General features: G+C 37.0%; 2 long non-coding RNA genes across 3 annotated transcripts in view; one reads left to right on the top strand and one right to left on the bottom strand.

Annotated features, from left to right (window-relative positions):
- LOC143265242 (uncharacterized) overlaps nt 1-14,967 on the bottom strand; it is a 242,684-nt gene that overhangs the window by 21,141 nt on the left and 206,576 nt on the right. The gene's annotated exons all lie outside the window — the stretch shown is intronic.
- LOC143265241 (uncharacterized) overlaps nt 1-14,967 on the top strand; it is a 58,362-nt gene that overhangs the window by 23,291 nt on the left and 20,104 nt on the right. The window contains exon 1 of one of the 2 annotated variants that reach the window (XR_013039565.1): nt 6,951-7,148. The exons of the other annotated variant lie outside the window; for it this stretch is intronic. This is a non-coding gene — a long non-coding RNA (uncharacterized LOC143265241). Of the gene's footprint in view, nt 1-6,950; nt 7,149-14,967 lie in introns of those variants that run through there. 2 annotated transcript variants of the gene reach the window in all.

Here is a 14,967-nt window from a genome sequence, read left to right as displayed (position 1 = left end):
ATAACCTAATTCCATGATTATAAAGTACCCTAACATGTTTGCTCCATGCTCAGTTACACTAAATTCTAAAATCAATTTAGAAATTACTAAGGTGTAATCGCTCTTGAAATGATTAGTACATCGATCTGTCCAAACTGCATTTGTACGAAAGAAAAATTATTGGTATATCGTGACTAAATTTTTGTTCGTCGCATATCGTTAATTTAATTCCAAGAGTATGATAATAAATCGCTACTACAGTAGAATCTCACGTTGCTCGGAGGTAAAGCAGATGGACCTCATCAAGTATGTCAAGGCTTATTTGTTTTATAACTTTTCCGCGTCCGGTCCAGTCGGTTCGGGGATTAAAGATGCGCGTCTGTCAGGTAACCTATAACACCCACGGCAAATTGATCGATCCGTAGCCGTGCTATAACGTAGTTCTCCATGACGCATCGCACGTGCCAATAAATCTACACGGAGCGAGATACCTCCTGGAACACCCTATAAATTTCTCTGATCCTCCCTCGATGAGAGGGGACCAGTCCAGGATCGTCCTGTTGCGATGGATTCACTTTTTCCCTGCCATCCTCTCTATTAATACATTAAAATATACATACATCATTTCTATCTATCGAGTGATCCTGCTAAATGATCGCCGAAAATAAATAAGCTTCCTTTTCCTTATCTTAATTCCCCGAATTATCAAATTTACAAGTGATACATCAACGAATAATTCTAAATATAAAATTACAAATAAGTATCTTGATCTGAAGATATTAATAACATGTCAATCATCCGTTTCCAGTAACTCGACACTCATATCGCTAAGGTCCTCTCGCTATATCATCCCGCGTTATATCCCCATATTCCATCGATGTTAGGTCCACCCCTATCTAGTTACGGCACTGTTGTCTCTATTTTTTCTCTCTCGTACTATCCTCGGTTTTCCATTAAAATCCTGTCAACGGAAACAATTAACGGCGGCTGGCTGAAATTTTCATAGAAACTGCGAGAACCCACGCTCTGTACCGACACGTACGGGACGTAAATACGGCAGCTCTTTGGTCTTACGTTAATTCTCGGCGACCGAATTGCTCCATCGATCCGTACGTTAATAGCATCAAAGCTGGTACAATGTAGCGTGTGCATCGGTCAACCGTTAAGCACACTTTTATCCGGCAACGTTTCCCGCCAAACCGATCGTTGTAAACCGTGTTGCCGTTCGAGTGACGCATCGTGTGTGCCACCGAAGATGGCTAAAGCTATGCCTTCTCTGAAACACCCTGTAAATTTCTCCGATCCTCCCTCCGAGCCTGGAATCGGCACTAGATGTCGTATTCTGGATAGGTCCTTCCGTCTCTCTCCTTGGACCCCCACCTCACGGTAATTTCGGGATCCTGACCTCTTCCCCGTCTCCTGCAGACCTTCTCTTTTTTCCGCCCCCTCTCGCTGATAAACGATCCCCCTACCGGATCGTGCGTCTTCCTCCCTTTCGGTTCTTACGTACCGCGCTCCTCTTTTGTTATCTCGAGAGACCGATCGGTCCCGATCTCCCATCCTCGGCTAATTTTTATTTCCCCACAAGCGGCGTTTTAAAAATTACCCTCTACCCCGCGCTCGCGACCCTTCCACATCGCGGCGAGCTGGTGGTGGTAAAAGCGGAGGGGATGACGCCGGGGGGTGGAGTTGAATTTCCCCCACTTTCGTGTCGGGAAAAAAGGAGCGAGAAAACGGTCGGCAGCTTGGAGACTTGAACAGAGAGAACAGACGGGGAGAGGAAAAAGAAACTAGGGGTAGGAGAACAACTCCCCTCTGCTCGAAGGACCCGACGTATAATTTTATTTCTTTTTCTCCTCGTCCATTTTTCTCTTTTTATCGCTTGTTCGCTCCGCTACTAGAAGAACGTGATGTATTGCTCCGCGTGTTCCCCGTCGTCCTGTTTGGATTCGTTTTTCCCGCCAAATTCCCTGCCTAGAAGCTGCTGCCACCTCTCTGTTTGGAATTCAGCCTCGTGACCCCTCCCGCAGTTTTCCTCCATCTTTTCTTTTTTTCTTCGTCGACTATCCCTCCCGACCGGCGCTGCGGTTCACGGTCGTACGGCTTTCTTAGCTTGATTAATTATCGCGTCGAGCTGGGTGTCGGGATCTAGAGGTCCACCTTTTTTTCCCTCCTTTTTCCCTGCTTCTTCCTTTTTTTTTGTCTCCCTCTCTCTTCGTACGTAGATCTACCCTATTTGCTCTCGTCCTTTCTCCCCCGGTCGTCGTGGTCAAAACGCGCCCGATAGGACGACATTACGGGGAATTATGAAAAGGCATCCGGCCGTGAACGATTTCCTGAATAAAACGACGTCTCCGGGAGGACGATTTAAAGATAAATTGAGCGAGACCGAAAAAGCTTTCGATTATCGCCCGGGTCTTCGCCGTCGACTGAACCGACGCGCAAATTATCGTTAGGAACATTTTTGACTTTCAGATGACACAGGGCGTACCGCTCGTCCTGGACGTCGTTAAAGCAATATTATGCTGAATTATCAAGCTGCCCTTTCTTGCGATTCGCGGTGCAAGAATTTTTTTAATTAACCCAGCTTTTGTTTCATGTTTTAATGGCTAATGGTTTCTTTGTCTGGTGACGCTGCGGTTTTAATTATGTTACAATTCTGAATACACGTTGTGATATGTAATACTTAATTAAGTGCTTTTGGAAATTTATGGAGTTATTCGACTTTACCGGAAATATCAATAGATGCTTAGAATTGATTTATTTGTTATTGCATTTAGACGTACGTTTTTAAATTTCCAGATCTTTATATCCTTGCATTTTTATATTTCTAAGTCTGTTCTTGTTCATTTCATACCTTAAAATTTGTAAATCTCTAGATATTAATAAATTGTATTATCCCTTGATATTATCAAATTTCCCTAGATGTAAAAATCCTTGGATTCAAATATCTCTAGATACCAAATTCTATAACACCAACATCTCTAGATTCTAGTAAACATAAATAGATAGTAATTTCATAAGTTTCCCTGGCGTAAGGTATCCCTAGATCCCAATATCTTTTGTCGCAAATGTTCCTAGACTCAAATATTTCTCAATCACAATATTCCTAGAACTTTATAGTCCTTGACCTTAATATCTCTAGATTTTAATATTTTTATCTAATATCCCTATAACTCAACGTCTTTAGAACAGAATATTTCTAAATCCAAATATGACTAGGTTCCTATATTCCTACATCCCCATATTACTATATCGCTATATTGCAGAATTCCTATATTTCTAAACACCCATATCTTTAAATTCGGATATCTTTAAACCGTGGTAGCCCTAGATATGTCCACGAATTTCTGTACCCATGATTTATTCTCCTGTATCCTCTTGTTCCTATATCCTTATATTACTATGTCCCTATATCTCCACTTCCTTAATAGCTTGCTGACATCTCAAATATCTCAAATTCATAATTCTTCATTCAGACCCTAATTAGTCCAAATTCGCGGAATTTCGAAAGAATTAAGAACACGAAGGCTTGGTTACACAAAGTTAGTACTAATCCTTCCATTAAGTCCCAATTATACCAAATTTCTCGAATTTCTGGAAAAATTCTGAAAGATACGAGAATCTAGTTGCACAGAGCTTGTAATTGCGCGAGATCGTGAAAATTTGATGAAAATCGAAGAAGAAAGCAAATGGTTAGAAAGGTTCGTCATAAATCGATAAAAATACTGTCTGCGTTCTGCTTCCGTGAAGAGAGGTTCAACTTCGAAAATTCTTCAGCGATGCGCAGAATTCTCCAACATGTTTCGACGAACGGAACAGGAAGACGGGGGATTAATCGGAAAGTATTCCTCGAACAATTCCAGGAATCGTCGCGGGAGAAAGGGGGCGGATGTTGTAGGAAGTCGAACTTTCCCAAGCGAATAATTTCGAGGATGAGATAATTAAAATGGGTCCGCGGAAAGGCTGTCAGCCGTGACGGGCAGATAGGTCGTACACGAGTCTCTAGAACGAAATTATTCTATGAATGCTGATCGCTACGTAACGCGTATTATGCAGCAGCACGGCTGAAAGTGACAATTTTTACGTTTCGAGGGCGGCTCGCCGCTCGTTCGTCGCGCTGAAACGAGAAATTTCCATTAGGCGACAAGGAGCCATTCATCGGCCGCTTTTTCCTCTATTTGTTCCAATCTACGCTCGAAAGAACGCCCCAGCCGGCTCTGTCTGATTTTCAAAAAATTACACCTTCCATTCGTATCCGATATATCGCTTTAAGTTCAAACTTTTGCTGTTGTGATATGCTTAGATCGATCAGATCGATAAGTCACATCTAAACGCAATATGTCCGGAGCCATTTTGAAAGAAGAGGGAGAATCTGAGGGAATATAGGTTAGTCTATTTTCGTTTTTCTTTATTCCCGGAAGATGGCGTTTCGAGAGTAGGATTTTTGTTTTGCTCGTATTTTTTTGTTATTCAATTTATTTGTAGTGATGAAATCTTTGTATTCAAGGTTAGAGCCGTATGTGGACATTTTGATGACTTCGGTTCTCTTTTCAGTAATTATTTTTATATTACTGAACCTACGACTTTGATACTTTTTCCATATTTTTATGTTCACCTACTGCCATTTTTCAGACTTAGGATTTCAGAATTGAGAATTAGGTTTTCTGGAATCTTAGAAATTTGAGAAATTTGGAAATTTAAGAACTTAAGACATTCTGAAAATTTGAAAATCATCAACTGTTTAAATTAGCAATACATCCAATATTAACTTTTCATAATCCAAAAATAATTTGATGGATTATTCAACTAACGTCTCTTAATTTAGAATTGAATTATATTAAATGTCTAGTTTCAAATCATTTCGACATTGTCGCATACATGTGAATTAACTTCGTTCTCCCTTACACCATTTCTGCGTAACGTAGTGTTAATTAAATGCAATTTGATAATTAACAATTTCGTAATCTACAACGAAACCTTTCAAATACAATTTAATTAATACTGTTCACACGCAAAAAGAATAAAATTTCTTATAGCTTGTCCTCGCCAATATCCTATCTCACCGTACCAAAACACCCTACAACCTCACACATCCTCTAAAATATCCCAAACTATTCCTAATCCACGAACTCCCTTAACATACAACCATAAAACAAGATCCTGTACCATACAGCATGCTGCTCAACTACGAGCAGAAGTTTCTTAAAAATGCCGGATGCTGTCCCCGGAAACACGATGTACCCCTGGCGGCCATTTGTCAAGGTAAATTCCGAATCACGAAACTATACTGGTATCGTGTAAACGCGTAGGGGCGTAAGGTAGTTTCTCGTCGCCCCGGTTCTTCGCTGTAGGAAAAAAATATTTCGTGGCATGGGGTGAACGACGCGACACGGCTCTAGGACGGTTTCCAGGGCGGCGGGGAAGGAGGGGTGGCAGTCGAAAAGGTGCCCCACCCCAGGCTAATGGTCCAATCCGGACCCGGCGTACTTTTTGCCTACCTTTCCATCTCCACTACCACCACCGACAGCGACATCGTCACTACCAGCCACCCTCCGCAACCCGCACACTTCAACGTATATTTTTCCCCTCTGAGGTCGCGGGCGAGGGTGGTTTTCCCGACCTCCCCTCGCCTCGTGCCGGGTCTCCACGTCCTCCTCGGGGCGTTGTAGTGGTGGAAAAGGGGTCGTAGAAGGGGCTCCGTGCACGGGTGTGCGCAGTACGCAACTTTTCCGCGGACGATGGCGCCTGGCTTGGGATCAATTTCAAAATAACCTGTTCTTAGAATTTCAAGGCTTTCGAATCGATTCGAAACCCTTGTCCGGCAAGCTGCTTAACCGATTCACTCTCTACCCTTGCTCGATATCCCTCCCTGCCCTCCCCGTCTTTGAGGCTCCAAAACCGGATCCCTTCAGGGTTAGCCCCGTCACAGTCAAGTTTTGTCCTCGTGTTTTCCTGCCGTTCTCTTCACCCCCTCCGGACGCTGGCTTCTCGGTCGTCGCGTGAACGCTGATCGATATACAGATGAGAAGCATTCGATGTATAGACGGACGAGTATGAATGATAGTGTCACGCGGTCGGGGGTGTCATATGGTCTTGGGCTTTAAACTGTGTCAGGGTATATCGGAGACGGGAAGAGTAATTCGTTTCTAATCGATTGTTTCGATGAAATGCTACTGAGAAAACACGTCCGATGCTATGCCGAACTTGTAGGTAATTAATGATGACTGAGGTACGCGGACGGGGATGTTTTCGAAGATCACTCTTTTCTTCATGCATAATTTAAGGAGTATTATCGTTCATGTATTCAATGGACAAATGTCTTATTAGATAAATAGGTAATCTTGACAGGAACATGCCTGACTTTGCTGTGTATGTGATGACCAGATTCAGATAATAAGCAGAATGATCTCTACTTAGTACATCTATGTGATGCATGAAGCTTGATATGTTATAAGAGATACATATATGCAATTAATCGCGTTGTCAATCATTTTTTGCATGAATATGGAAGACAAGAATATATAGATATTTTAATAGGGTTCTAGAAGTTGAATGCTCCATTTGGAATTATATGATCCCATATCTCTTTATGGGATTAATTGTCAGCATAAGCCATGCACTATACTGACTTTGATCTTGAAAGTAGCTCATCAAAGACATATATACATGTACATATACATATTCCAAGAGAATACAGGGTGTTCCAAAAATGTCGAACCATAGGGAATTTATGATATCTTCAGAATGTTAAATATAATTTTAAATATATGTTCAGTATATTAAATATAACGTTAAATACAATCTTCAGAATGTTAAAGATAACAAGGAATACAATATTCAGAATATTAAATTTCAGTTACGACAGGGTAGAATAAAATTGCAAAAATGTAGACGAATCGATATAAAATACGCCAAAAATTGATTGAAATAAAATAAACTATTTCGGATGTTTTGTTACAGAGAATAACTTCCGGATAATCGATAACGCACACGAATGGAGATTTTTTTTGAGTCACTGTTTCGATTCTATTCTGGGGACGTTTTGCAGAACAAGCTTGATCGTTGTGAAAGAAGATGTCTCGGTTTTATTAACCGAGGACGAACGTTCTAATATTTTTCGAGCGTGCACGTTGTCCGTGCACCCTTTGTTAATGAAACAATAACACGTAAGTAATCGATCGCCGGATAAATAACTCGAGGCAAGGCACCTTTTTTGCCGGCTATCATTTCCCGCGGAATTTCGATTCATATCTGATTCGACGTTTCTGTATTTCTTTCCGGTGCCATTTAACCGTACTTCAAACAATATTACCCCACCAGAACTACCGTTGCCCTTAAAACATCCTGAACGATAAAACGTACAAGTAATGCATATTCAAAGTTTCATAATTGGTAGAAATAAAAAGTGACTGCAATTTATAAATAAAAGATGAATCGATTGAAGGAAAAAACCGTCACCAGATCTTTTAATGTGAAATATTTGATTTATGTGGAAAGATCGTTAGATTGTGATTATTCTAAGTAATCTAGCTTAATTTAAGAACCTAGTTAATGTGTTCAGATCTAAGTATAGCTAACATAACCTAACTTAATTTAAGTATCTGAGTACTTAAGTATAACTAACCTAACTATTACTCAATTTAATTTATCCGAGATACCTAAGTATACCTAATGTAACAGAAGCTAAAACGTAACATAAGCAGATACACTTAATTTAACTTAATCAAAGCATCTAAAAATACTAACTTAACCTAAGTTATTTATACGCAGTATAATCTGAAATTAACCGAAAGCCTTTGAAAATGAAAAAGATGGAATAAAATCTAGAAAATATGCACAGAAATTTGGGATTAAAAGTTAGATGATAATTTGTGTCATCAAAGATCCAATTCATCGAAAGATTAATATTTGAGTAACACGTGAAAGTCCTGTAATTTCAGCAACTATACTATACGTTTATGAAAATTGCACGTGTAACTCGTCATACAAAGGTGTGTTAACATGCAAAACATCAAAGCCTGTCGCATGTATGTTTTCGCGATGAAAATTTATACACGTTTCTAATACATCCGGTATTAATTACAGTACCTGTCGTTTCACAACCAGCTAAAGTAAATATTCGCACAATAGTTGGCGGACAAACGATCGTAGGTCGACTAATACGACCAGGTACGAAGCAGCCGATTATTTAAGCTATATTTTGTATTTAAATAACCGAGTACGGTTGAGGCCATTTAATCGACATTTCAGTTATATATAGTTCGACGGTGAAAATAAATTGCATTATCACAACGTGCCGCGTGAAAATGCTATAACGACTTAATTGCCGGGATAATCAATCAAACGTTCCCTGAAATGGCTGAAATATTTGGGAAGAAGCCTCAAAGTTAACCTGCTAACCCGAGAAAATCGGTTCTGTATGCTAATAATACGTTTATTAAAAATTCTTGCTTTCAATTTGAAGCATTCCATTCCAAATGGGGAGAAAATTCGATAATATTAATGTGTTAATTACATACGTGAAAATGGAGATACTTCTTTTCCGATAAATGACTTTGTTAATAAATTTAGTTCTTGGCTTACTTATTCACGTGACGTTATATGTACTTCGATCCTTTTGGAATGTTTCAAAATTCTGCTTGGGGTCTCTTGTTATGACACTTTTCTTGTTTACAATTATTTTAGTGATATTCTTGTAAAAGTATTAAGAGTAAAGGGTTCAGACATATTTAAGTATACGAAGCATGACATAATTGTTAAATATCAATATTAGTTATAGAAATCATGTAGTAAATAAATAGTGACATAACTAGTTTATATGTCAACTTTCAGATTTGATTTCAATTATAAAGCTTACAAATAATCAATTATTGATTATTTGAGAAATCGAGGTATCTAGGTTAATCACGAAAACTAAATGAATAATTATAATATAATATGATATTAATTATGATCATTGCGATAAAGTTGTAAAGAAATTATATCCATATTAGAAATCTTATCGTTCTTATGATATATTTCAAATTATAAATACGGAACATTTACTTATAATAAAGAGTTTCGTTAATTGTAAAAATTGAAAAATTAAAAAAGATTGAAAAAAGCATTTGTATATACAAAGTGTTTTAAATCTAACACTTAAATTATTTTCACGATGAAATAATTATGACCTTGAAATGACATTCACAGTGACCTTGACACAATTCTTTTTGATACTGAAATATACGTTCTGAAACTGTATATGCTTCTCTCAATTACTTTTTCTCATTTTTAACAGTAATTAAAAATTATAAAATAATTTAGTCATTTGATTGAAATATTTTGGTGCAGATTAATAAAATTGTACTTGATTTTTATGAAAATAGAAAATTAATCGGGATTGCAAAAATCTGAACACGAAATAGACAGATCTGTTTATAAGCAACATGTATTCAGATACTCGAGTCACAAAATGATTTTAGGTACCTAAAATTTTGATACTTGCCGAAACGTATGTATTGAAATAGGCCGATATTTCTTATCGAATTTTTTAAATATTATCAGAACCTATATCAATCGAATCAATGGTTAATGTTATACTTTGTTATTAATGTTTTATAGTCAATGTAGCTATAATTGAAGGTACTTAGGCATTATAATATTTATCTTTTATGTAATTATTAATAAAATTTCTAGTTTGGTACGAAATTTGTTGGATCCATAACTTGTTAGATGTTTTACAACATAAAATACAATATAATTATAAATCATCATACTGCTTGTGAAAGTGCATAACTTCAGAACTCAACGATTCAAAAATTTGCTGTAGTACACTATAGCCAAACGGAGTAGCATTATTTGCAAAAAGGGGTAGCATCATTGTTAACAAAAAAGATGACGTTATTCATAGCACAAGGGGTAGCAGTATTGCTATCAAAAAAGATAGAAAGTTTATTCCTGGTAACCAAAAGTATAAAATTAGTGTAAAGCACCACTACACAATCAATAATAGATACAGGTAATCTTTTCGACTTTTCGAAAAGCATAAAAGACTCTGGTAAAGAGATGTAAGTGGTAGAATTGAATGATGTCCGTAGAAGATAATTTTGAAGACAAGGGTACAATCAGTGGGAATAGAAGGTAAACTCTCAAGGGTTTGAACGTGGACAATGTTAGCTGGCTTGGAATCGTTAACAACGTCATTCGAAATTCTCGTGCAAAATCCCGGGTTGCAGACGGCCGTAAATCGAGGGTCCTTTTATCAAAGACGAGAACACGAGAACGAGCATTCGTAGGACGTATACTTTGCCTCCATTTACATCAGTTTCTTGATGCCCCGAGCGAGTTGCTGCCGCAGCAGCAGCACCACCACCACCACCATCGCCGCCGCCACCGGCAGACCACCCTTTTTCTACCCTTCCTCTGTCCCGACCCTCCCTTTGCTATTTTCCTCTTTCCTCTCGGCTACCTAGCTCTTCCTCTATCGCGGTGCTCTCTGCGTGCTCTCGCGAAAATCCTCGCGATAAATTATGCCGTGCGGGAGGGAAATAAATGACCCACCCCCTTCGGCCCTTCTCTTGCTGGTCCACCACTACCACCCCCCGCTTCACCCTTACCCCGGTGCCGTCCCGAACTTCAATCCCCAGCGTGCACGGACCCACCGACACCCTCGTTGCCGCCGCCACCCTTTCCTCTTCCTCTTCCACTTCCTACGAACCACCCTCCGCCGCCACTTCCTCCACCCCCTTTCTCGTTCTCCCGCTTCTCTGTTCCTCCTCTTTTACCCACTGCCAGAACTCCGCCACCTCCTGTGGTCCAACGACCAGGCGGCGGTGCTACGAGGAAAGCCGGCTTTAAAATTATAATGGCACGCGCAATTTTGATAACCGTCGCCCGAACCACCACCACCGTACCTAGCACACCACCACCATCATCAACAAGCTCGCCAACTACCTACTGTGCTCGAGGATGCCCCCCGTTGCTAACCCGATGCACCCGCGATCGTCTGAAGCTGCAAGACGACCTCCGACCGAACATGAGATCCAAGTATTTTTTAATCACGTTCACGGATCTTTGAACTGCACTTTGCCATAGAATATGTCTCTCTTGCTTTGCACATTGCGTAGAGTTAGGTGAAATCTTTAGAAGAATATTGATGAGGTCATTTAAAAATAGGGTGGTTAGATTGAACAATGATAATGATAATTTTGGGTCAATGTTATTCTAGTCTGGACGAAGATGTATCAAATTATGGAGAAGGATTGATTAGGATCAAGAGTATGGTAACTTGTATTTGTAATGACACCTGGGGAAAACATTCTCGTGATTATTCTAAGCGATTTGTGAATATGTTCATTGATATAAATTGAATGAAGTTAGAAATTGGTAGGTGATACTGATGACAACAGTGGGTATATGTGGAGGTAGAGGGGATGCTGAATATCCCAACATTATGTGTAACAGAGACAGTAGGTTCAAACATAAGTAACGGTGATTAGGAATGCATTTGAATGTGGAAGAGATGGATTTAAGAATATTATAAATATACTTGGAAGAGGGACTAACCAGTCATTGATGTTTGGTCGACGAATTTTTGCATACGGAGATTTGGAAATTTGAGAATCTTCAAATTTGAAATTTTAGAAATTTGCAAATTTTCATGCTTGGAACTTTGGACATTTGTTAATTTGGGAATCTGAGAGTTTTAGATTTTGAGAATTTGAAGATTGAAAAATTTGAGAATTCGAGAGTTTCAAAATTGGATAACTTGAAAGTTTGAAAATTTGAGAATTAAAAAATTTTTGAAATTTACGAAATTTTTGTTATTTATTTATTTGATAATTATAGTATCTAATTATTAACAAAATGTAAAAAGTTTAGAAATTAGAAAATTTTTCAACATAAAAATTAGAAATTACCCTAAAAAAGTAATAACCTAGTTAAATGACATCGAGAAATTTATTATTTATTAATTATCAAAAAATATATAAAAGCTTTTCATATATTGTAGCTTCCTTTAGAATGTTTTTGGAATGCTTAAAAACAAATGTCCGAGATTTACTCGTCTATAATTTAGTATTTGAGGATTACGTACATTTTTATTAGGATTAAAATATTTGTTCACGATTGATGGAACGGATCCAATAACTTATAACTACCTTCGCCAAAGTCAAACTAATGCTTTTTCACCTCTCCATTTTCGAAACAATTAAATTACGTAAATTAATTAAACGTCTAGCAATTTTTTAACTTTAGCAACAGATTTGAATGAAAGAGAATTTGCATGACGATTGCTTTTATTTACTTCGCTCAAAGAAAACAATAAATACTCGTTAATACAAAACTTTCACCTGCGCAACTTCATTTGATTAATTATATGATAAATAATTGGAATCATAAATTAAATTTTCTCCTTTTATTATATACCATATTATCATATTTTAACCTTTTGACGTAGAATAATGAGTACCAATTACATATCCGCCGCACACTTAATATATTAATTTTAATGCAAACCTTCTCGTGGATTATGCTATTATCCACTTGCAAGTTTACGTTATATGAGTCGACCACATTTATTGACGATTTCGTTCGATAACATCCACTTATCTCGATGAAAATGAATATATCATTAAGTGGTTTTTGATTCTCTTAAAATCACTTAACAACGCTTTCGTAATATAACATCAACCTTCATGAAGATAAGAAAAATGGAAATAAATGATTTTGTATTAAAACATTCTTGTTTACTGTAACACGATTACAAAATTATAAACATGTTATATGATCTACTTGAAAAACAACTTTGTAAATACTAACCATAAAAAATTGTCAAAATTTGAACAAAAATGCTATAAAAATGTCAATTGTTTCGTAGATCCACCTCTGGAGCCCCAAATGCGGTGAATTATCGAACGTCTACTGTAGCTGAAGGTACCAATAAATATATTTTTTTAATACAGACGAGTTCGAAATGGACATCTTTTTAATGTGAATAAGAGTATACCTACATTTTGTAATTATAAAAACCTAATTTAAGAGGTCACTAAAATATCGAATTCCATAATCCTCTTTAACAAAATCTTGAAATTTCAAAATTTCTTAAATTTTCATATTTCCAAGTCTCAAAATTAGGCTTTACAAACCTCAAATTTCTAAATTTTCAATTTCTCACAAATCTTCAAATCTCTCAATTTTTCAATTCATTAAAATTCTATAATTTTAAATTTCCAAAATTTTCTAATTATATAAGTAAAAACTTCTAATCACTCTTTCCAATTCTTAATTGACATTTTCAGTCTAATTACAATTAATAACAAATAACTAAAATTTGAAACAGTAATTGACTCTTAATAGTCAGCTACCCTGTGTATATTAATTAAAAATATATGAGAAATCTTCAATCACTCTTTTTAATTCTTAATATACATCCACAGTCTAATTACAATTAATAAGAAATGACAAAAAGTTGAAACAGTAATTGACTCTTAATTGTCAGCTACCCTGTGTATATTAATTAAAAATGTAACAGAAATCTAAAATCACTCTTTTTAATTCTTAATATACATCCACAGTCTAATTACAATTAATAAGAAATGACAAAAAGTTGAAACAGTAATTGACTCTTAATTGTCAGCTACCCTGTGTATATTAATTAAAAATGCAACAGATATCTTAAGTCACTCTTTTTAATTCTTAACATACGTCCATAGTCTAATTACAATTAATAAGAAATGACAAAAAGTTGAAACAGTAATTGACTCTTAATTGTCAGCTACCCTGTGTATATTAATTAAAAATGTAACAGAAATCTAAAATCACTCTTTTTAATTCTTAATATACATCCACAGTCTAATTACAATTAATAAGAAATGACAAAAAGTTGAAACAGTAATTGATTCTTAATAGCTAGCTACCCTGTATATATTAATTAAAAATGTAACAGAAATCTTAAATCACTCTTTTTAATTCTTAACATACGTCCATAGTCTAATTACAATTAATAAGAAATGGCAAAAAGTTGAAACAGTAATTGACTCTTAATTGTCAGCTACCCTGTGTATATTGATTAAAAATGTAACAGAAATCTTAAATCACTCTTTTTAATTCCTAATATACATTCGGTCTAATTACAATTAATAAGTAATGACAAAAGGTTGACTAATTGCATCTTAATAGACATCGTGTATATTAATAAAGCAAAAATATAGAACTATTACTCTTTTTTAATTCTCAGGTCATTGTCCCATTATAAAAAGGAACCGTCCAAATATTTCACGAGGTCGTTCTCGCCCAACCGCATGCCCGGGTCTTCTTCTTAATAGGGCACCGAGTGGCGCACCGTTTAAAGCGATATCGTGTCTGCGACATATTAACGTACACCCCCGTCCCCCACCCCTTTTGCATCCACCGCTGTTGTAAACCAGCCACCCCGTGGCCGGCAAACAATGACGGGATGTCGACTATGAGAATGGTCCCGCTTTTGTGGTTGGAAATTGTTTAAGCTTTTGTTATTTTGCGGCTTCTAAATCTCAGACGTCAGGCAGCGCCCTCCGGAGCCGGGGCTCGCAGGATGTGCATTGCACGCTCGAATCTACCGTGCAACGCGTGTTCCGCTTTGCAACGTGAAATTTCAACCGGAAACGTGAATCCTTCGCTGGGTCATTGTACCGTAACCTAAGCACCGCTGAATTAACCAATAAACGAAATGAGCTTTTGCTTAGGATAGGTGTCTCTCTTTTCAAACTTAAAATCTTTGAAATATTTTATCTTTAAAATCTTCGAATTTCATGGGTTTGGTATGGTTTTGAAACTCGTTTGAATATCAACGATGGTGCAAAATACGTTGTAGTATGTCTAACGTGTTTGACACGTTAATTATCATATCGTAGGTGAAAATTTGATTAGCTAATATTTTTAATTTCAATAAATTCAGTTTGAATAATTTTCACGATATTTTTTTGTATTTTTTATTCCTTCTCAAGTAGTTAATAATTTCAATTAGGT

This window comes from Megachile rotundata, chromosome 10 (genome assembly GCF_050947335.1).
Source record: "Megachile rotundata isolate GNS110a chromosome 10, iyMegRotu1, whole genome shotgun sequence".
NCBI lineage: Eukaryota > Metazoa > Arthropoda > Insecta > Hymenoptera > Megachilidae > Megachile > Megachile rotundata.
This window is presented reverse-complemented; position numbering and strand designations above follow the sequence as displayed.